This window comes from Equus przewalskii, chromosome 1 (genome assembly GCF_037783145.1).
Source record: "Equus przewalskii isolate Varuska chromosome 1, EquPr2, whole genome shotgun sequence".
Classification (NCBI taxonomy): Eukaryota; Metazoa; Chordata; class Mammalia; order Perissodactyla; family Equidae; genus Equus; species Equus przewalskii.
This window is the reverse complement of record NC_091831.1, coordinates 20,733,961-20,756,118: the sequence shown is the minus strand read 5'-3', so window position 1 is coordinate 20,756,118 and position 22,158 is coordinate 20,733,961. Positions and strand designations below refer to the sequence as shown.

General features: G+C 43.8%; 1 protein-coding gene across 3 annotated transcripts in view; it reads left to right on the top strand.

The window, feature by feature from the left end:
• The window catches only part of RBM20 (RNA binding motif protein 20), a 189,295-nt gene that overhangs the window by 15,622 nt on the left and 151,515 nt on the right, over nt 1–22,158 (top strand). The window lies entirely within an intron of this gene.

Genomic DNA, 22,158 nt, shown 5'->3' with positions numbered 1-22,158 from the left:
CTCCTGCAGTGGCCAGTCTAGTTGGACTCTCTTTGGCAGAGATATGAACTGTGCCTCTGGTGGGGTCTTGATGTTGGATGAAGAGCCGGGGGCCTAGGTCGCCTCAGTCCCTTGAAATAGGGGCCCAAAAGACTGGGACAACTACATGTCCAGCAACAGGAGATTAGTGAATACATTTGGCTACATCCTCCCATACTATGAGGACCCTCTTTGTGTGCTGTTACAGAGAAGTCTCAGGGATATGGGGGGAAAAGCAGGGTGCAGAAAGTATGTATTGTTGCTACCTTTTGTGTAGGAAAAGGGGAGAATAGGATTATTTATATATATATATATCTCATATGCGAGATATGTGATCATATGTGAGCTATATATATATTATATATATGATGTCAGATATATATATATATATATGATATTCACATTAGTCGCATAAAAATACTGAAAGAATAAACAAAAAGAAAACCTAATAAAATGATTGCCTGAATGTAGGTGGAGAACAGGGTGAGTGGGTTGAGGGTGTGAGAGTGAGACCCATGTTACAGCAGGTGAGGGAAGAAGCTCCAGGAAGGACGGGTCAGCTGTCTGAGGAGATCAGTCTGAGCTGATCCTGAATCTATGCCTATGGGCTTGTCAGGTTGCTGGGGAAAGGTGGGGTCCAGATGAAGGTGGGAGAAGAGCATTTTAGGTAGGAATGTACTTTCAGAGATGACAAAGACATGGTGAACTGAGAGCCTCAGAGTAATTCCACTTGACTGGAGGTCAGAGTGTGTTTCTAATTAAGGGGCACTGATAGGAGATGGGGTAGCTGGGGAGTGGTGAGAGCTGAGGATGTGAAATAAGGCAGGATGCTGGTGATACAGAAACGTGTTTCTCAAGGTAAGGAGTTTGGATGCTATGTTTTGAGTATCCATTTGTAAGCAGAGGTCTGATGTAATGAGATCGGTGTTCTGGAAAGATTACATGGGTATTGGAGAAGAGAGGATAATTGGCAGAGTTGTGTGCGTGTGTGCATGCACATGTGCATGCGTGTGTGTGTTTGTGTAGATGCGTAGCTAGAGGTAGGCATGTCAGCTAGGAGGCCCCTGCACTAGTTAGATGAGAGGTGCTGACGGTCTGAAATGAGGAAGCACCATAGCACAAGTTAAAGGTAGGTATTGGAGTTGGAATGCCTGAGTTTGCATCCTGGCTTCCTACTTACTTGCTAGGTGTGTGACTGTGGACAAGTTACTTAACCTCTCTGCACTTCTATTTCTTCAGGTATAAAATGGGGCACATAGGGCATCTACCTCATCCTGTTATTGTCAGGAGTAAATGAGATCATACACGTAAAGGTATCATACGTGTTAGCTGTTTGTATTAAGGCAGTTGCAGTGGTGATGGGGGAGGGGGACCAGACTTGAGAGATGTTACAAATAGAAATGAGCAGGGAGAACCAATGGCATCTATGTGCTGCCTAATCTCAGACGCTTGGAGGATGCTATGGGGAAAGGGAAGCTCAGGAAAGATGCTCTCAGTGGTGTGGGTGTAGCGAGGGGCCAGCACTTGGCTGCGGGAACGTTACAACCCACATGTGATTTGTTAAAAGGATGAACGGCAATTAGGAAAGGAGAAAGTACCTAAAAGCCCCCCTCCCCGTGAACTTTGATTTTCCGATTCAGGGGACCACTTGTAGTTCACAAAGACCTAAACTAACGTATGATATTTTCAATCTGAATATTTAGTACTGTGCCTAACTTCTCTGACATAATCAAGGGAGAGAGAATCATGTGCAAAGTGCACATGTAAGTCCGGAAAGGCTGAGGATGAGGGCAGTTCCTTGAGCACGTCACTGCCCTTTCCCAAAAGACATTTCCTTTGTCCAAAACATAGATAATTGAATCAGATGGCTTTAATTAAAATCCCTTTCAGAGATTTTTAATTAAGCCCCCTGAGATTACAGAGATTTTTTTTTTTTAATTAAAGGCCCCACCTTATGGTGGGAATGTAAAAATGGTACCTTCTAAGGAAGGGAATTTGGCAATATCTAGAAAAATTACAAGTGCATTATTTTTTAACCAAACAATCCTACTTATAAGATCAATCCCAAAGATACCATGGGCAAAAATAAGAAAAGACATATGCAGAAGGCTTTCCATGGTGGCATTATTTGTAATAGCAAAAGACTGGAGACAACCCAAATGTCCATCAATAGGGAGTGGGTTGAATAAACTATGGGACATCCATAATATGAGACGCTATATGGCTATAAGAAGGAAGGAGAATGGTCTTTATATACAGCTATGGGATGATCTCTATGGTATATATTTAAGTGAAAAAAGCAGGGTGCAGAAAAAATAGATAGCTTTTATCTGAGAAATACATATGTATTTGCTTATAATTTAAAGAAATGAAAGAGTAAACCAATAAAAATGATAACTTGTACAGGGGGAGGAAATGGATGGATGGGTCAAGGATAGAAGCTAGACTTTTCCGAAGGTATTGTGTTTTGTACATTTGACTTTGGAACTCTGTAAGTATTTTTCTTAACTACAGACAAAATTTAATTAAAAAAATAATTCCCCCAAATTAAGATTAAATGAAACAAATGTATGTATTAAGTTGGTAGCTTACCACACACAGAATTTTTTCACGTAACTTTAAAACACAATAATTTGATTATACATCTCTAGTAGAATATATCTTAAGGTCAAAACAAATTTGAAATGTATCTTAAGCTATTTTAGTAATACTGTTAGTAATAATACTGATATTACTATTCTGAATTGATTATATATGTATAGTAATTATGTTAAAACCACCAGAAACCAGTATTTTTAGTATAATAAAAAAGAGACAGCAATTTTATACTCAAAGATGTTAAGTAAAAATCCTGTAATCCTAAATTTGAATTGGAAAATAGTATGAACTCGTGATATATTTTCTCTTTAACAATTGAAAAAATATTTCCTAAATTTTTCCACTGAAATGCCTAGAAATAACGACCAACTTAGTAGCAATAAGCACCTGTAATGTCCAGATTGTGGCCTCTAAATACAATTTCCCACTAAAAGGGATTATGGGGGCTGGCCCTGTGGCCGAGTGGTTAAAATTCCATGCGCTCTGCTTTGGTGGCCCAGATTCGCAGGTTTGGGTCCCGGGCGTGGACCTGCTCCGCTCATCAGCCGTGCTGTGGAGGCATTCCCACATATAAAGTAGAGGAAGATTGGCACAGATGTTAGTTCAGGGCTAATCTTCCTCACAAAAAAAAGGAGCTATGAATCCTCAGAAAAATGGCTGATTACAGGTCTGGGACAGGAAATGTACAAAATGCTTTGGAATATCTTGTATTACAAAGCAAAGAAGCTATCAAAGACCACTCATGTCTTGTCAAAAGAACTCAGGAGCCAAATCGAGCATTTCCCAGTGCCCAAACATGGAATAATTTGAGCATTAAAAAGAACAACTGTAGTGGATTGATATCAAATATATTACAGTGTGTAAAATCCATGAGTTAAAAATTCAGTAGTTCCCGGTGGAAGAGGCGGGGGAACCAACTTATCCTGAAAATTAGTCAAGAAAGGGAAAGCATCAGACATTTATTCTGTCCTTTCTTATTGGTTACCTTAGGGTATCAGAATTTTTGATGAGGAGTTCTTTTTTACAGAGCAAGTCTATCTAATAAATACGGAAGGAATTATAGAGTTGGAATGTCCCCGTTTTGCAACCCCTAGTGAATGAGTTTAGACAACATGGTTATGAAACGGCTGCTAAGAACATCAGGTGAAGCTGATGGGAACCTTTGTAATGGATGGATCAGCTGGTGACATTCAAACCCGCTGATCAACCTTAGTGTCACAAAAGAGAAAGACTTCCAGGCATCATGTGCCTACTGAGGTGATGCAATAGGAAGTACACAGCACTATCAAAAATAGAACCTGGATCTATGTCAGGCCCGAGATCTAACCACCAGTTTATAGAAAATACGGGGGACAGAGGAACATGTCAAAACAACACCATGGAGATAAAAATCATCCAGTTGGAAGGTGGGACACCTGGTCTCCTCAACAAATAAGAAAAGCAGGAGGGAGGGCTGGTGTGGTAGTGTGGTGGTGAAGTTTGTGCGCTCCTGCTTTGGCATCCCAGGTGCAGACCTAGCACTGCTCGTCAAGCCATGCTGTGGCAGTATCCTGCATAAAATAGAGGAAGATTGGTGTAGATGTTAGCTCAATGGCAATCTTCCTCAAGCAAAAAGAGCAAGATTGGCAACAGATGTTAGTTCAGGGCTAATCTTCCTCACAAAAGAAAAAAAAAGAAAAGCAAAGCAAAGGGGGTTCTTCTTTTTTTTTTTGGTGAGGAAGATTGGCCCTGAGCTAACATCTGTTGCCAATCTTCCTCCTTTTTTTTTTCCTCCCCAAAGCCCCAGTATATAGTTGTATATCCTTGGTTGTAGGTCATTCTAGTTCTTCTATGTGGAACGCTGCCACAGCATGACTTGATGAGCAGTGCGTAGGTCCGTGCCCAGGATCCAAACTGGTGAACTATGGGCTGCCAAAGCAGAGCTCATGAACTCAACCACTTGGTCACGGGCTGGCCCCATGGGGTTCTTAATCTATAGTAAAAGATACTAAAAATATTTTCCAGCAAAATGCAGTCTACAATCTTTGCTTGGATCCTAGCTCAAACAAACCAACTATTAAAAAAAAATTATGAGACTAGTTATGACATTTGAACAGACTGGACATGGAGGCTGAAGAATGATCTATTCATGTATTGTTTTATTTATTTATTTATAGTTGTGATAATGATATTGTGATTATGTTAAAATTAAAGTTATTCTATTTTTCAGCTATATACTAGAGTATTTATAGATGAAATGATTGGCTTCAAAAGAATAGTGTGGAGGTGAGAATGGGGAGGGGTACAGAGTGAATAAGATTGGTCGCAAGTTAATAATTGCTGAAGCTGGGTGATGGGTGCATGGGACTTTTTTATACTGTTCTCTCTACCTTGGTATAGTTAGACAATTTCCATAACGAAAGTAAGAAAGATGAAGCCCACCAGCTCAGTTGGTTGGCCAGTCCTGATTTCAGCCTTCCCTGAGTTCAATTTTGGGCTGTGAAGTGTACAAGTGAAATCACCTGGCTAGCGATTAGAAGGGCTGGGATTCTAACTCATTTCTCTCTGGCCCCAAGGCTCCAGGTCTTTCCATCTTGCCTTGAAGAATTTATGTCCCTCTGTGGCTCAGACTGTTCTGGAATTGTTTAGATTGAGAGTTTACAGGGTTTTACAAGCAGCTGTAATATAAACTTGGGAAAATGGGGGCAAAAGCAGAACAAGGATGAAACATCAGAGTTGGTCTTCCTTTGAGGGAAGGAAATTTAGGCAAGAAGATGGAAAGAATGCATGCCTCCACCTTGACCTTATTGGGCCTTCCCTGTGGCACCACCCTGGGCTGTGGATTGAGAGAGACCTGGGTTTCCGTAGCGTGCCCTGTCACTTACTAGCTGCGTGACCTTACTGTTCTGGGCTTCGGTTTCTTCAACCGACCTTGTCTGGTTGTGGGAGGACTACATGAACTGGTAAGGCCTCACATGTTTATTTCGAAGAGAAAGCGGAAGCACAGTTCACTGAGATCCTAGGAATCCCTGAGCTGGGCTGGACATTGCGTGTTTGGAAATGCCTTATGACCTGCACCTCCCCCTCCGCCCCCCAGCCCTAGCACATTCTCCAGCACTTTCTCCAGGACCTGGGGCAGCCTTGCCTAAGTTTGGAATGACCATTTAGCCTGAGTGAGGAGGCACAGTGCTCTAAGGGCAGTAGTTTCTCCACCTGGCCATGTTTTATTTTAGGTGGATTGATAGCCTAGGGCAGCTGGAGAGGATCCTTCTTAGGTGAGTCTGTAGAAAACTCCAGCTGGCTCACTGGAGGCCAGCTTTAACTTCGCCATCTTTGAAAGTGGAAAGAAAAGGTGAAATTGCTTGTCTTTTCTGAAAGAAGCACCACATTTTCTTTCCCTTCTACTCTGTTTACCTCTGACGACGGTAACCCCCCCGCCTTTCCTCGCTAAATCTCCTGACACACAGGGCTCCATCCTGGCAGTGGGCATCTTTTCTCCAGCCCTTTAAGAGTTCCTGGCACATGTGTTTGGTTGTCACTTGGTCACCTGGGAAGTGTCCAGGAGCCATACCTTGTGCCTTTGATCCAATGTGGCCTTTGATCCCTGGTGTCCGGCTCACTTTCCCCCACTGCATGTGACCCATCCACTCGCCGGGGCTGAGGTGTGAGTGAGCCACTGGCTTGGGGAAGCGCAGCCACATGGAGCCCTGATTTACGAACTGTCCAGATTTAACTGAGGCTACAGCACTTTTATTAATAGAACATGCTGCATTTCCTTTTTATAAAAATATGAAGATCACTGCGCTCAGGAAAATGCCTGGTGACTTTCTGTCTTTAGGGCATGCTCATCACCAGGCTAAAATTAAAAGTGAAGTCAGGCCCCTCTTGAGTCTATTTTTAACCGAGTTTAGCATATGAATGTGAACGTGAAGTCTTTCTTTAGATCTCCCTTAACTCAATTACTTACTTATGCCAAGCATCCCGTCGAGAGTTCCAGAGCTGTGGCTGGGTCTACCTAGGGTGAAAGTCCCAAAGGGAAGTTAGGGACAACTTGCTGATCCCCTGCTATCTGAGTTTATGTGTCTTCACCCATCCCAGCTTCACTTATCCTAGAACGTTAAGGTGGAGGTAGCCATTATACTAGAAAAAAATAAAACAGGGGAAAAAATCAACCCACCCACCTATGACCATTCTGTGATGCTCAGATATCAAGTGCCCATAATTGGTACCTATTTTTCCAGGGGCTCCAATTTAGAAGCAGCCACTTGGGTGGAAGGGAGACACTAGGTGCCCGGGGAGACGTCATTCAGCAGAAAGTGCGAATGGCCCGGCATACCAGGGAGACTTGAGACAACAGGTGGAGGGAGGGAGAGGGAAAAAAACTTAACAAGTGTCATTCCTGTCCAGAGGGCTCATGATGAGTGATGAGAGCGCTGCGGAAAACTTTCAGAAACCCTCTTAAATTCCCTCTTTGAAATCTTTTTAAAGTCTGCTCTTTGAGGACTGTGAAGGGAGGGGAGAGCAGAGGGCAGAGATGATCCTGACTCTTAAGATTCTTTGGCCTAAAGTTTCACTTGAAGGCAGGGACTGACAAAGGCTCTCGTTTGAACTTCTTCCTAAGGCAGTTCCCTGTGGACATTTTTCGGGGAAAACACTGTTTTAAAAAGCCTCTTGAGCATGATAAGTCCTGGCCTTTGCTTTGTTTTTTTGAAAAGTGATTTTGAAAACGGTGATTTTAAGTGAAAAAAGTGTTCAAGTTGTGTTATTTTCCTTCGCACTTTTATGTGAATGTGTACTCAGCTCATCTTGCCCTGAGTCCCTTAAAGGCATTGTCATTTTTAAGCAGAGGAAAAACTTCCTTTGATTTTTTCGGTATGGCGGCAAAGCCATCGTTGAGGATAAGTGAAGATTAATTTAAAATGCCAGTTCCTTTCACTAATCCGCTGACAGGGAGGGTGTTTATGGCTGGAGAACTATGCAGATGTTTCCAGACAGAGTCTGAGAGGGAAGAACAGGGAAGGGTGTGTGTCTGTGTGTGTGTGTGTGTTTGTGTGTGTCTGTGTGTGTGTGTCTGTGTGTCTGTATGTCTGTGTGTCTGTGTAGCAGGTGGTCATTTTACTTTTGGGGACTAGGAGTGATATTTAAACAATAAGCTCCTTCTGTATATTATTTGCATTTTCTGTTAAAAGCAATCAAAATGAAGTATGATGTGTTTCTAGGCCACTACCATCTGTCTGAAAAATCCCTTACAGGTTTTCGCCTGCAGTCCAACAAACTGCTTACAGGCATTAATGATCTTTTCAATAAAACTGTGGATTAAATGACAACACTTTTAGGCTCAGTTCTGAAGACTTTGCACCTTCATTTGGTTGCAGTCAAGGACTGGCTGCCCTGGCCAGACTGATATTTTTCGGTGTGTCCAGCTGGTAAAAGAAGGTAAGGGTAGGAGTGGGGAAGGGTATACATTAAGTGTGCTTTAGAAGGCTGCCACAGTCCTTAAGCATAGTGGCTGAAAGATGCTCTCCTGGCCTCTGGATAAGGCAGTTGGTTGGGACTTGTGAATGGATAAACCCCTCATAAACAGAGTTGCTGAATTCAGAATAATATATCATTTCTTTGAAACTATTCAGTTTCATCCATTCAGTTGTTCCTGATATTTTTGTCTTCTTCTTCTTCCTTTTTTTTTTTTTTTGCTGAGGAAGATTCTCCCTGAGCTAACATCTGTGCCAATTTTCCCTCCCCCGCCTTTTTTATAATTCTCAACTTTATTTTTTCGTATGCCTTTTTTTTTTTTTTTTGGTGAGGAAGATTGGCCCAGAGCTAACATCTGTTGCCAATCTTCCTCTTTATTTTTTTTCCTCCCCAAAGCCCCAGTACATAGTTGTACATCCTAGTTGTAAGTCATTCCAGTTCTGCTATGTGGGATGCTGCCACAGCATGGCTTGATGAGCCAAGTGTAGGTCCTTGCCCAGGATCCAAACTGGTGAACCCCAGGTCACTGAAGCAGAGTGTGTGAACTTAACCACCAGGCCATGGGGCCAGCCTCTTTTTGTCTTGGTTTTTACCTCGACTCAACTTTATTCCTTGGTGAGGCTAATGACTCATCTCTATGGTACCTTTTACTTCCACCTTGCTTGGTTGTTCCTGTTCAGGAGAACATTTTTGTCTTGTTTTTCTTTGACTTGACCCCTTAGGGAGTCTAAGGATTTCACATCTTGGAGTTTCAGGATGGATCCAAGAAATGGTCACGATCACTCTCGTCTCCTTCCCAGGGACTGTTGGGTGGTGGTATGTGGCACAGATAGATAAGGAAGCAAAGAATGTGGCACATCCCTAAATTGTCCTCTGAGGTGAGATCTGAGCCTAAATTTCCCCGGACTGGGCTGCGTTTCTTTAGATCACGTGCTTGTGTGTGAAGAGCCTGTGAAAATCAGCCTTTGCTTCTTCCGCTGCTATGATCTGTGGGGTTGTGGCTGGGCCTGCAATCCGCGCAGCCATGGTTCCTCCCTGCTGGAGTTCTCCAGCATGGCGGTTGAGGGCAGCGCTCATTCCAGCTGCCAGCACGGTCCTTCTCCTTCCCCAACAAGGGGGAGCCGGGCTCAGAGAACATTGAAATGCAGTAAAACCATCCCTCTTGCAAGTTTCCTTCTGAATGTCCATGGCTGGTAAAAATATGGCTTATTCTCATAAATACTTTAAGGCATACTTCCCTTTCTCCAGGTTTTATTTGTAACAGCCCTACTGTAACAACCTAAAGGGACAGCTTTGAAAGAAAAAATAATTACCAACAATCTCTTTGTCAGACTCAATTATCTGCCTATTTTGTCTTCATTCCTTTTCTGTTCGGTCATGTGCATATATTTTGAAATATGACACACAACTTTATGTTCTGTTTTTTCTACTTAACAATATATTGTAAAAATATTTCTCTGGAGCCATATCTTCATAATTTAATTTTCCATGACTGCTTGAAATTCCACTGAGCTGATCTACCAAAATTTCTCTAATTAATCACCAACTGATGGACAATTATGGTTTCAGTTTTTCAGTCCTATCAATACTACAGTAATGGATATCGTCATGCATGTAGCTTTGGAATATTTCCCAGGAATGGGGTTACAAAAGGTATGAATATTTTTATTGTTCTTGATATATTTGCCACATTGCAGAGTCAGCAGTAACTTATGAGGTTATGAGTTTGGATATGAAACTTATGAGAGTTTTGTGAGAGGATATGAGAACCACTCTGCCTGGGTTTGAATCCCAGCTTTGCCACTTACCAGCTATGTGACCTGGGCAAGTTAACCTCCCTGTGCCTCAGTTTCCTCCTCTGTAAAGTGGGGATAACCACAGTACCTACTCCACGGGGCTGTTATTAGGAATGAGTTAGTTAATATTTGTACAGTGCCTAGCACAGTGCCGATGCAAGTGTTAGGCACTGTGTGTCTGTTAAGCAAACACATCTTACTATTTCAAGATTTTTTTAAAAATCAATTTAATAGAAATAGACTTTGTTTTCTTCTTAATATTTTTACATGTTTATTAACAGTATTTCAAAGAAACACTCCTTTTAAACCTTTTTGGAAAAAGTAAATTTAAAAATGTGAATTTACAGGGGGCTGGCCCCGTGGCCGAGTTGTTGAGTTCCTTTGCTCTGCTGCAGGCGGCCCAGTGTTTCGTTGGTTCGAATCCTGGGCGTGGACATGGCACTGCTCATCAAACCACGCTGCGGCAGTGTCCCACATGCCACAACTAGAAGGACCCACAACAAAGAATATACAACTATGCACCGGGGGGCTTTGGGGAGAAAAAGGAAAAAATTTAAAAATCTTAAAAAAAAAATGTGAATTTACAGAACAGATCTATTCGCGTGGGATTATTCATATTATTTTGGAATTCTTCCTTATGCTTTTACAACGAGAGCCCCCATCCCTTTAGGGTACGTCTGAGGGTCAATGTCTGCTGGCCCCTGACGTGCTGAGGCTGACAGCCCCTCATCTCTGAGGAATTCCAATGCTTAAATCAATCGGGCCTGCCCCCTCACGCTGGGGGGACAAACGTGGGTATTTTAGGGCCTGTATTAGGGGCTTTTCTTCCATTCTTGTTAATGTGGAATCCCGGTTTTGATGTCCGAGAGGGCTTTTACCTGCGAGACTGCAGGGCCCTCCTCCTCGCGGCCCCCATGCGTCTCGGCGCACGTGGAGCAAGTTCTTCGGCGCTGGGCGGCGATGCCCGGGACCCTGCGGGTGGGGGCAGTGGTGAGGCTTCAGCCGGACCCCTGGCAGGCCGGCTGAGGGCGGGAGAGGTGGCAGCACTTGTCGCTTTATGGCTCGATCAGCTTTCCTCTCCTTAATCCCGGTTGTTTCTTCTGAGCTCTCCGAATAATTCAATCCTTGTGTGTGTTTAAAAACTCTAGAAGCCTGGGAAATCTCAGCGAGCCGGGCGAAGGGTAGGCTCCCTGCGAGTCGTGTGTCACCCGCACCGAGACCCTGCATCCCCCTCCGGGGAGACCCCCTCTCCCTGCTGGCTGCCGCCCTCTCTCGGACCCGCCGAGCTTTCGGGTGCCTTCGGCCGACAGCCCCGGGGCCCGCGGCGCCCGGCGATCTGCCGAGCCCGCCCTGTTCCAGCGCCCCAGGCTCGGTCGCAGGGAGCTGCCGTCCCCTGCCTGGGACCTTTCCAGGCCTGGGGCGTCACAGCAGCCCTCGGAGAGATGGTCGTTTCTCCAGGAGTGGGGAAGCGGCTTCTTTCTTTTGGAGCGCCAAGGCCCCCATCATTCTGGGACGCACCCTGGACCTGCACCTTAGCAGTCGTTCAAATAAGGTGAACACGAGCTTCTTACAGGACAGTGGAAAAGCGGGGAAAAACCCTTATGGGTCCACTCTCCAAAATCAGCTGCGGTTTAGGATAGTCCCTTTGCCTTCTTTTTCTTTTTTCTAGTTTTAATTGTGCTATAATGTTCAATTCTGAAGTCTGCTTTTTTTCACTTAACATTATTTTACAAACAGGCATACTGGCTGCATAATATTTTTTTTTAAGTATATACAATCGTTTCCCTGTTGGTTATTTAGTTGGTTGGGGTCTTCTTTTTAAAAAAATAGGTCTGTGGTAAACATCTTTTTGCCTAAAGTTTTCTCCCTATTAGGTTGTAGTCTCATTATTGTAATTATTTGGAGCAAAATGTGGGGACATTTTTGTCTCTCTCTCTGTCTTTCCCTCTTCTCTCTCTCTCTATGTGAGAGATATATACACATATGTGTGTGTATATATATATATATATATTTTTTTTTAATAACTTTCCAAAAAGTTTGTAGTGATTTTCGCTCCCGCTAGCTATGCTTGAGTGTGTAGTCTACACCAGCCTCACCAGCACTGGATATTCTGAGAATCCTTGTCAGATAGTGAGGCTAAGACCATAGGAGAGGAGAGTTAGGAGGTGCTGACTTGGGAGTCTGCATTCTGTAACCGTCTTATTTCCAATGCCCTGCATGTTGAGGATGTTGGCCTCTATGGAACCTGGAGGAATGAGGTTTAGTTGTGTTTCAGGAGTCGAGGTGGTTCTGGAGGTTGTCTTGGATCAGTGCGATTAAAGTAGAGTGCCATTGTCATGGCTTGCTAACCCACGGGCTCGAGTCACATATAAAGGAAATACCATTTTCTGCCTGTGACACACCTTTGTGGGGTTGGCTTCCATTTTAAGCAGCATGGTTCTCAAGGGAGAGGCTTTCCCTTGGCAGTTTGAGGACCCATCTTCCTGGGGCAGAGACTAGACCTGACATCATTTTGAGCAACCCTCCCCTCATATTTCAATTGCTTGTCAAGGTTGTTCCCTGGGGGGGTCTCTCTCCAAGGGTGCACTTCAGTCCCTTTGTGTGTCAGGTGGATGGGAAGAACTGAGGAAGCCACTTACAGCCGTTAGTCTGCAAATGTGTTGGAAGGGCTGCGTTTTAATAACAAGTGAACTGTGTAGGATGGTTTGAGTTGTTCATGGTCAGTTCTTAGGTTCTGTAAAATCCATTAGAAAACCTGTGACCGTATCATCAGTTCATGCATTCTGTGCCTGGCTGTCATGTTCGTGAGGCTTTGCTTACAATTGCGAGCTCTTAAATCCAGAGCTGCTGTATATGCCCTACTACTTTAGTGTTAGAGCAGGAGTCCAGTGTTCTGCAGTTTAAACAAGTTCTGAGTATCTCCTTAGAATTACTCCCAGTTCCCAGCCCGTTCCAGATGCTGGGCACACTTGAATTACAGAACCTGTAGCTGCACATTTGTGTCATGACTACCCAAGCTCAATAATGCCTCCCAAGTCTTTGTGGATCACTTAGGAGCTCACTGGATTAATAGGGTTGAAGCCTTTTAATCCAAATAATTTTAATTGCGTTAGGAAACCTGCGTATTAACAAGCAGGTAGTAAGTGCAGGCATTAAGACTGATACTGCTTAAGTCTTTGAGATCAAATTTAGAGTCTGGTATCGTTGAGGCTGTAGATGAACTGTATTCTTTAGACTCAAGTTTCTTAAGTCCACTCTCTACTCTTGGAGATAATTTAATTATTTCAAAATTATTTTAAGTATCTTAAAATAATTTCAGCCAATAATTTTAGGATTCCCCCACCAGGGAATATGCCTATTTTGTATGACTCTGTGTGTGTGTGCATTCTAGCTCTGTGTCAGTGCCCTTAGAGGATATGGAAGCATCTCACATACCGTCCTCAAGGAGCTTGCAACCAAGTCGTGGGGATAAGGCAAAGAAAGGTGAAGTATTTAACAAATGTTTCAGGACAGGACGTAATCCTGTTTTCACAATGTGTGGCTGATTGAGGACGGTGTTCTAAGTGCCAACGTTGTGGGGTGCAAATGGTCTGGAAGGAGAAGACCAGTGGGCCCTCAGCGTTTGGGGAAGACACAGAGTGGGTAGAATTTGGAGAGGCCTTGAAGGAATGAGCAGGTTTTGGGTAGATGGAAGGGAAGTTATCGAAGTTATACCCCGAGGGACTCTGGTGCAATAAAGGAGGAGAGCCTGGTTAGAATAAGGTTTTTGTTGAATTGTGATGGGTGAAAGGTTGGATAGGGTGATGGGTCTGGGTCTAGGGGGAGCCCAAAGTCAAGAAGGGAGGCTGATCCTTGAAACCATGACCGCCATCGCCATCCTCGTCAACAGCATGTTCCTAGCAGCTACCCTTTATTGTGTGCATACAGCCTGGTTCTCAGCGCTTTACATATGTTATCTTATTTAATCCTCAAACAACCTTACGAAGCAGATTACAATTATTGTATGCACTTTCCAGCAGAGGAACTGAGACATAAAGAAGTTAAGTAACTTCCAGTTGGTATGTGGCAGAGTTGGGGTTCAGATGGACTGAATCAGGCAGCCTGTTCGCAGAGTCTGTGTTCTTCACCGCAGTGTACTACTACCTCTGAGTAACAGCTGAGACCTCCTGATGCCATTAGCATGGTCCCCTTTGGGTTCTGGAGGAGCCTAACCTTTCAAATCAGACCTGGGCTTACATTCTGGCTCTACCACTTTTTAGCTATGACCTTGGAAGTTATTTCTCTGAACCTCAATTTTGTCATTTATGAAAGAGGGGTAATAATAATAATACTAACTTCAGGGTTGTTGGGAGGGTTAAATGAAATAGTTTACACAAACCACCTAGCAGAATGCCCACCAGGGAGTAAGCAGGCAGGCAATGATAGCTGCTATGGGCTTACATTTTTCAAATATCCTTAGGGCTATAAAGAGATCTCTGAGAAGAAGAAAGAATGAGAATAAGACATGACTCAGGTAGAATTTTTTTGGTGTCACTTGTAATAATAATTAGCCAACACAGATACCAGATGTTGTATTCCTTCTTCTGGAGCATTCCAGGAATGGACTATAAATTCCAAATGTGGCTCTTCATTGCTCCAAGAACTGACTGCATTTCTCCTTGTCCTCCAAAACTTGGAGGGTAAAACCAGGACATTGCACTGAAATTCGGCACAGGATCTGGTGCCAACTGTGCATTCCAAGGGCTGAAATCAGGATCTGCTGAAATTATCAGTGTCCTAGTTCTGCTGCTTCCCACTTCCTGATGGTACCCACCCCAGATAATTGCTCTGCATCTCAGAGAGAAAAATAGATATTTGAAAGTAGCATATTTAATTGTCTATAAAGTTAAACAATGCACGGAATATTTATAACCAAGACAGAAATGTTTAAACAAAACAATTTAAAAGAAAAAAAAACAGTGCAAGAAAAACTGTGCTCTAAGGCGAAGTGCTAAATAAAAAAATCACTCCCAGGGGGGCAGGCCCCATGGCCTAGTGGTTAAGTTCGATGTGCTCCACTTCAGCAGCCTAGGTTCAGTTCCCAGGCATGGACCTACACCACTCATCAGGGGCCATGCTGTGGTGGCAACCCACATACTAAAAGAGGAAGATTGGCACAAATGTTAGCTCAAGGTGAATCTTCCTCAAGTGAAAAGAGGAAGATTGGCAGTAGATGTTAGTTCAAGGCAAATCTTCCTGAACAACAACAACAAAAAAAATCACTCTCAGACTTTATGGAGAAATAGCACTTGGTGCTTCTCACACTCAAGTCTTGCACATTTTCAACAGTTCACATAGTAGTTTTTCTCTGTGTAACATCCTGTGGTTGTAGAGTTTTTCTTAACATTACTTCCTCCAAGAATTTTGAAAGCCACAGTGCATGTGTCCACCAGGAAGAACAATTTCTAATCCTCTTCTGATTTTCAGTCTCCTTGGTGGTAACAAACCTATTTGTTCTGTCTCTGCTTCCTTGGTATGATCCGACTTGGTTTCCTTGGAACCACTAAATGCTCCTTGTTGCTCCTAATCCAATATTGGTTTTGAAATTTGGGGATGTAAGAAGCTATAAGGGAAAATAAAAGTTAAAAAATATGTAATGTGTCTGAAAATGTGACGATTTTATTAAAATTCCAGAGTCACTGTAGAATTTTTAAGTTTCCAAATAAGGCTAGAATCAGATGGCTACTTGCAGACCTATTTGGGGCTAAGTGGTATTTTGGAAAAACTGGAGTGTTGCCCATGGTTTAATTTTCCTAATTTTCTAATAGGTGAATTTTAAAATAGGGCATCTTAGATAGTTTTTGGTTTTGATGGGCCTATGGTGCTCATCTTCATGTAATGACTGTCTGTATAAAAGTAATGGTGTCAACCTGGCTGGTAAAATAATGGCTTTCTGAATTGTTTTGCTTGAAGTAAAGGGGGTTTGCATCCTCCAGAGCTTACTACTTCCCTGTCTAACCCATAGGACACTTCATTCATTCCTATTTCATTCAACTAAGAGAAGTATTTATTGAACTCCTACTACATGCTAGGTGCTGTCATAGGGGCTCACTGACGAACAGAACAGGTGTGGTCCTCGTGGGTGGAGCCCACGGTCTAGTGCAGAAAACAAACATAAACCAAAAAACATGCAGATAATTATGAGAGAGTAAATTGAGGTAAATAATATGATGGAAAAGAAAGGATTTCTTTCAACCTAAGGCGGGGAAATGGAGTATGGGAATACTGAAAAGTTTATACATTCAAAACAGATTCCTACAAAAACCTAAACAAAGAAAAAAGATTAAAAATGATTATGCAAAATATATGTAGGTGTCAAGGCATTTAAATACATTGTTTCCATTAATTGGCCATGAAAGTATCACTAAATGGAATTCTGTTGCAAGACACGTTTGAGCCCGGGGCCATGCTGAGACCATGAAAGAGTCTTCTCGTATTTTGGTTCACTTTACTGAAGCAGCTCCATACGCACTGCGATGTCACTGGAGGTGGACGTCCTGAGTCAGTCACCTAGGAAAAGCTCTGGTTGGGTGACTTCTCCCTCGTCGTTTGTTTCTGGTAAGATGCATTTTGGTTGTGGAAAGCACCCTTGAGTGTGCAAGGCCAGAGGGCTCTGGGTCCTACTCTCCATTCTGCTGCCAGCTCCTCTGGTCAGAGCTCGGCTTCTCTGAGACTTGGAGACTTGGAGTATGAAGGGGTTGTGCTTGAAGACCTTAAAGAGTTTTCCAGGTCAAATTTTATTTTAGAAGCAGTGGGTAGCAGGAGAATGTCTGGGGCAGCATCACTTCGTACTTAATCAAGATGTGACATTTCCGTGGTGTGATGCAGTTTTGGAGCACTGGACCAGGAGTCGGAAAGTTCCAGGCTCTGCAGTACCTCTGACTGATGGAATGACTTGGTTTATGCTCCTCCAGTCCCAAGCGCAGATGAGTTCGTGCTCAGCTGCAGCCACATTCAGAGACAGGGAGGCTCCATTGGGGGTAAGCCTGCAGGTTCTGGGTTCAAATCCGGAACAGTCCACCAAGTGCCCATGTGGACTTGGGCAGGAAACTTGGCCTTCTTGAGCCTCAGTTTTCACATCTGTGAAATAGATCCTCGGTTTCTCATTTATAAATACTCTTCTCTGCCTCCCAAGGTTGGGACAAGGATGAAGGCCATGTAAGGTAGTTAGCACAGTACCTGGTGCATAGTAAGTGCCCAATAAATGTTCACTGTTACTGTCATTTTTGTGCTATTAGTAATTATCGTGGCTTCTGTTATTGTGGGTCTTCAGGTGGCCACATCATGTCGCCTCCTAAGGCTGGGTGTCTTGCCTGTGGTGCCTGCCTCACAGGGTTGTTCAGAAGGTCAGGTGTCATTATGTGAAAGTGCTTTATGAACCCTCAGATCCTCTCCAGAGCCAAGGGGGCAGGGCTGGGCAGGTGAAAGCAGAAGCCTGGAGGTCTGTCTGTCTGCCGCTCGGCTGTTTTCGAGGGAGGGTTTGGCTGGGGCAGGAAGGCAGGTCTGTCCTCCTGCAGCCCTGACAGACTGAGGCACATGCAGACGCACTTCCCATCCAGGCAGACAGGCCCAGCCCGCAGATGGCCACAGACTTGTTCACTTGGTGATTGTCATTCACAGCTCCTGCCATCTCATGCCAGAGGCAGTCAGAGGGCATCTCGATCTCAATTTCATCTCTAGACTGACCCTGCCCGCTTTCAACCTCCTCGTCTGAAATTTCTAGAGAACGGCATAGTAGGACAGCACTGTTTTTAAACGACTTTAAAAACAGTGATATGGGGTAGTGAAAAACAGTAAAATCCAGAAACTGTGAGTGAGAGGTGGCGTTGGTGCCGGGCACCTGTTGTCACGCAGGCTGCTCTGGGCGAGAGCAATTTGTTTGTTTGGCAAAACCACTGGAATGTTCTTGGTGGGGCGGAAGCCCGGGAGTGGGTGGTGGGTTTGCTCCTTGGGTGTGTTGCCTCCTTCCGAGCAGATGGGGCTGAAAGAATTTCCAGAGGGAGGAGGGACGGCCCCAGCTGGGGAAGGCCCAAAGAGCTGTTTCCTGTCCAAAGGCCCATTCATAAAACGCCTCCTCTTCCTTCTCCAGGTGGCACCAGCCACTGCGTGGCTTTTCCCCACCTCAGGGGTTCCTTTCTCTCAAAGGAGGGAGGAGGCGTGCTATCAGCTAAAAAGGTGGAAGATGCCTCGGTTCTCCGAGCTCCCTCAGTTTCCCTGCTCCCCCGGCTAAGGATGATGGATGGCCTCGCGTGGGCAGCCGTGAGCCAGGATCTGCCAAGGGTGTTTGGCCAGCTCCGGGACTGACACACACGGTTAACCAGCCTAGGCTCCAGTACTCTGTCACACGGTCCCTGTCACAGCGACAGCTCACCTGGAGGGAGGCTGACTCACCTTCCACGGCTCTGCTCGGTCGGACCTTCCCCTCTGCCCCTGCTTAGTCTATTTAGACTGAGGCCGATCAGCAAGGCTGGGGGAGGCAGGTGGTTCCTGAGGGTCAGTTTGCCCAGCTGCCCCTTGCAGGGGAGAGCTGCACCCGCTTTTCCTTCGTGCTCCCCTTGCATGCTCCCCTACCACCACCTCCCCTCCCCAGCCCACCCTCATTCCTCTCTTCCCCTTTGCTTCCTTCTTCTTTCCACTTCTTTCTTGTAATCTCTCTCTTTCTCTGACTCTCTCTCTTTTCTAGCATAATTATAGATGTGATCTGTTAAAACTTATGACAAATCTCGGCTCTGTGTGGCATGCTTCCCTGGTAGTTGTTTGGTGGGAGAGAAGCAGGGGTGTCTTGTGTCCCGTTCCTCACTGGCTATGCGGGGATAGCCCTTGAGTAGTAAATGAAGAAGGGACACCTCTGTGGAAGGCATTTCATTCCCTTGTCAAGGCTTGCGAGGAGCTGGTGACAGAACTGGCCCTGCGTCCGGGGAACACACTATCTCCCTCTGCTGTCAGATGGGTCTCTTCTGCCTGGGGTCTGCGAACCACCCCTGGCCGGCTCTTCCAGGACCATCTCCCCATGCCCCTCCCTCTTCGGGTTCATTTAGACTTAGAGACAGCATGGGGGAGATTTAGATGTCTAAGTTCATCCGTTCATTTAGTACTTTACATTTAAGTACAGGGATACCCAAGCTATATTATATTTTTAAAGGCAGCGTTGGTTGAAGCAAGGAATACTCTGCTAATCCCGTCTGCCTTCAGGTCACTGGCACGAAGTGTCAGTGACATTGGAATTATTTTCACAGTTGCCTTTAAGCCCTATAAAGACAAACTTTGAAAGGTGATGCTGGCCTAGAAATGGCTGCTGCTGCTCCCTCAGCCTCAGACCAGGCAGAGGAGCTCATTTCAATTGTTTAACTTTTTATTTTGAAATAGTTTTAGACTTACAAAAAATTTGCATATATAACACACAGAGTTCCTGTGTACTTTTCACCCAGCCTCCTTTGGTGTTAGCATCTTACATAACCACGATATACTAATCAAAACCAAGAAGGGAATGTTGATGCAACGTATATAATCAAATGACAGGTTTTTTTGTTGTTTTTAGCAGTTTTCCACTCATGTCTTTTTCTCTTCCAAGATGCAGTCCAGGATCCCACACGGCAATTAGTCGTCATGTCTCCATAGTCCCCTCCAGTCTGTTTCAGTTCCTCAGTCTTTCCTTGTCCTTGGTGACCTCGACACTTTTGAGGAGTACTGGCCAGTTATTTTTTATTTTTTTAAAGATTTAAAAGAATTTTTTTTTTCCTTTTTCTCCCTGAAGTCTCCTGGTACATAGTTGTATATTTTAGTTGTGGGTCCTTCTAGTTGTGGCAGGTGGGACGCTGCCTCAGTGTGGTTTGATGAGCAGTACCATGTCCGCGCCCAGGATTCGAACTGACGAAACACTGGGCCACCTGCAGCGGAGCGCGTGAACTTAACCACTCAGGCATGGGGCCTGCCCCTGGCCAGTTATTTTTTAAAACAAGGATCAGCCAACTTTTTCAGTTTCGGACCAGATGGTAAATATTTTCAGCTTTGCAGCCATGCAGTCTCTGTTGCAACTCTTCACCTTTACTGTTGCAACACAAAAGCAGCCTCAGACAGTATGTAAATGAATGAACACGGCCGTGCTCCCATATAACATCGTTTATGAAAACAGGCAGAGGGCCAGATTTGGCCCCCGCCTGTAGTTTGCCAACCCGTGTTGTAAAAGGACCCTAGATTTGGTTTGTCTGATATGTTCTCATGATCAGATTGAGGTTATGCATTTTTAAATAAGAGTCCCACAGAAGGGATGTGCCTGTCTCGGTGCATCAGTTAGGTTACTTCACTTACAGTGCGTCACTTGGTTAAGGTGGGGTGAAATGTAGAGTTAACAGCTGCTTCCCCCCCGCCCATGTAATTAAGAATATCTCAAGGAAAACACTGTAAGATTATGCAAATATCCTGTTTCACCTCAAACTTTCAGCTGCTAATTTTAGCATCCGTAAATGGAGCTTTTCTCCAACACTTACTTCTGTGGTGTTTCAACGTGAATTTCTATTTCACGCATTTCTTCTGTATTTGTTAATTGGAATTCTTCTGTAAGAAAGAGCTGTTCCTTCTCCTCCGTTAATTTATTCATCAATTATTTATATCAGTACAGACTCATAGACGCTCCTTTTACTTTTTGGATTATGACGATTACAGTTTTTGAAGTTGCTGCCAAATGTCACCTTTCTTGGACTTCTTTGGTCTCATTGAATTCTTGACTACCCTCTTGATTTCATAGTTGGCTTTATTCCAATGACAACTTTGTGGGCATCCAGTGGCCTCAGACCTAATAGGTCTGTATTTCATTAACTTGTTAATGGCAGAGGGCAGTTTTATTTTTCAGCCCAAAGCACTAGCCAACTTTATGTGCTCAGTCTACCACACAGCCGGTTGGGTTGCAGTGGGAGTGGCAGCCTTAGAGTGACTAGAGCCGGTCAGGAACTGGTAATTGGTTTTCATTAATCTTCTTGGATGGAGGAGGAGTCGGTAGTATTTTCTGGTACATGCTAGGTCCAGTTTGAATTGAGTATGGTCCAAGTTACTACTTCTTCCTCTTCTCTTGCTCTTTAGGAGCTTTCTTTTTATTCTATTTGTTGGGAAACTTGAAGGGTGAAAAGCCTGGCTTAGGAGCAGAGTTTAAAGGAAATTGAGTTGCGTTGCTTTTGTAGGCACATTTCTAGGTAGAGTAAAATGTCAGTTTAAATGATTTTGCCTCAATTAGAAAGCCAAACAGTCTTCCAAAATGTAAGCCTCTGATCTGCTTTTATTTATTTATATCATTTTTGTTCTGTTTTGTTTTTTCAAAGATTGGCACCTGAGCTAACAACTGTTGCCAATCTTTCTTCTTTTTTTTTTTCCTGCTTTTTCTCCCCAAATTCCCCCAGTACATAGTTGCATATTTTAGTTGCGGGTCCTTCTAGTTGTGTGCTCTGTTTTTAAACACAAAATGAATATTTTGTCAGCTTTCTAAAAAAGGAGAAGCTTCTATTTCTGACTGTAATTAAAATTATTCCTTTAGTAACCACATGGGAGATCGGTGAAGAGCCAGTGCGTGTGGCTCTTATGTTTCTGTTAGCCCTTTAGATGATTTCAGAAAATGTTTTTCACTTCTGGCTCTGTGGTCATGATGATAGAAAAGGAAGAGAGACCAATCCCAGTGCATCCTGTGCCGAGGAGCAGGGTTGTATTCCTCGCTTTGAAAGAGTTTTTTTAACTAATTAATTTTTGGGGAAGGGATGAGCAAATTCACTCAGCTTTTAAAGAAATTCATAGAAAATTTTCCCACAGTATTAGTTAAGGAAAAAAAAGAAAGCAAAGAATTGTCATTTTCCCAAGGCATTGCTATAGTCAAAAAAGGAAAAATCTGGGAGCTTCTGATCTTGTCCTGGACAGAATTCACTAAAAGCCAGAACCTCATTAACTGCAGCTTCATTTCCACCTTCTTTAGGGTAGGAATGTTTGTGCTACAGAGTCCTGTGGAAGTTCAGGCTGGTTCCCACTGGTGTCTGAGAAATTGCATCCAAAACTCTAGCATGCTATTATTTCTATATAATCTGTTCATCTTGTCTGGTTGAGGAATTGGATGAAAAGTCGAGATAGTAATACTATTTTAGAGTTTACAAAAGTGAATCATAGACTGTGTTATCATGTATTTATTTCACTATGTGTGAGACAACCTATTAAAGTCACATATTTGAGTCAGAAGTTGATCTCCTGACACTTAGGGCCACCAAAACCATCACTGCCAAAA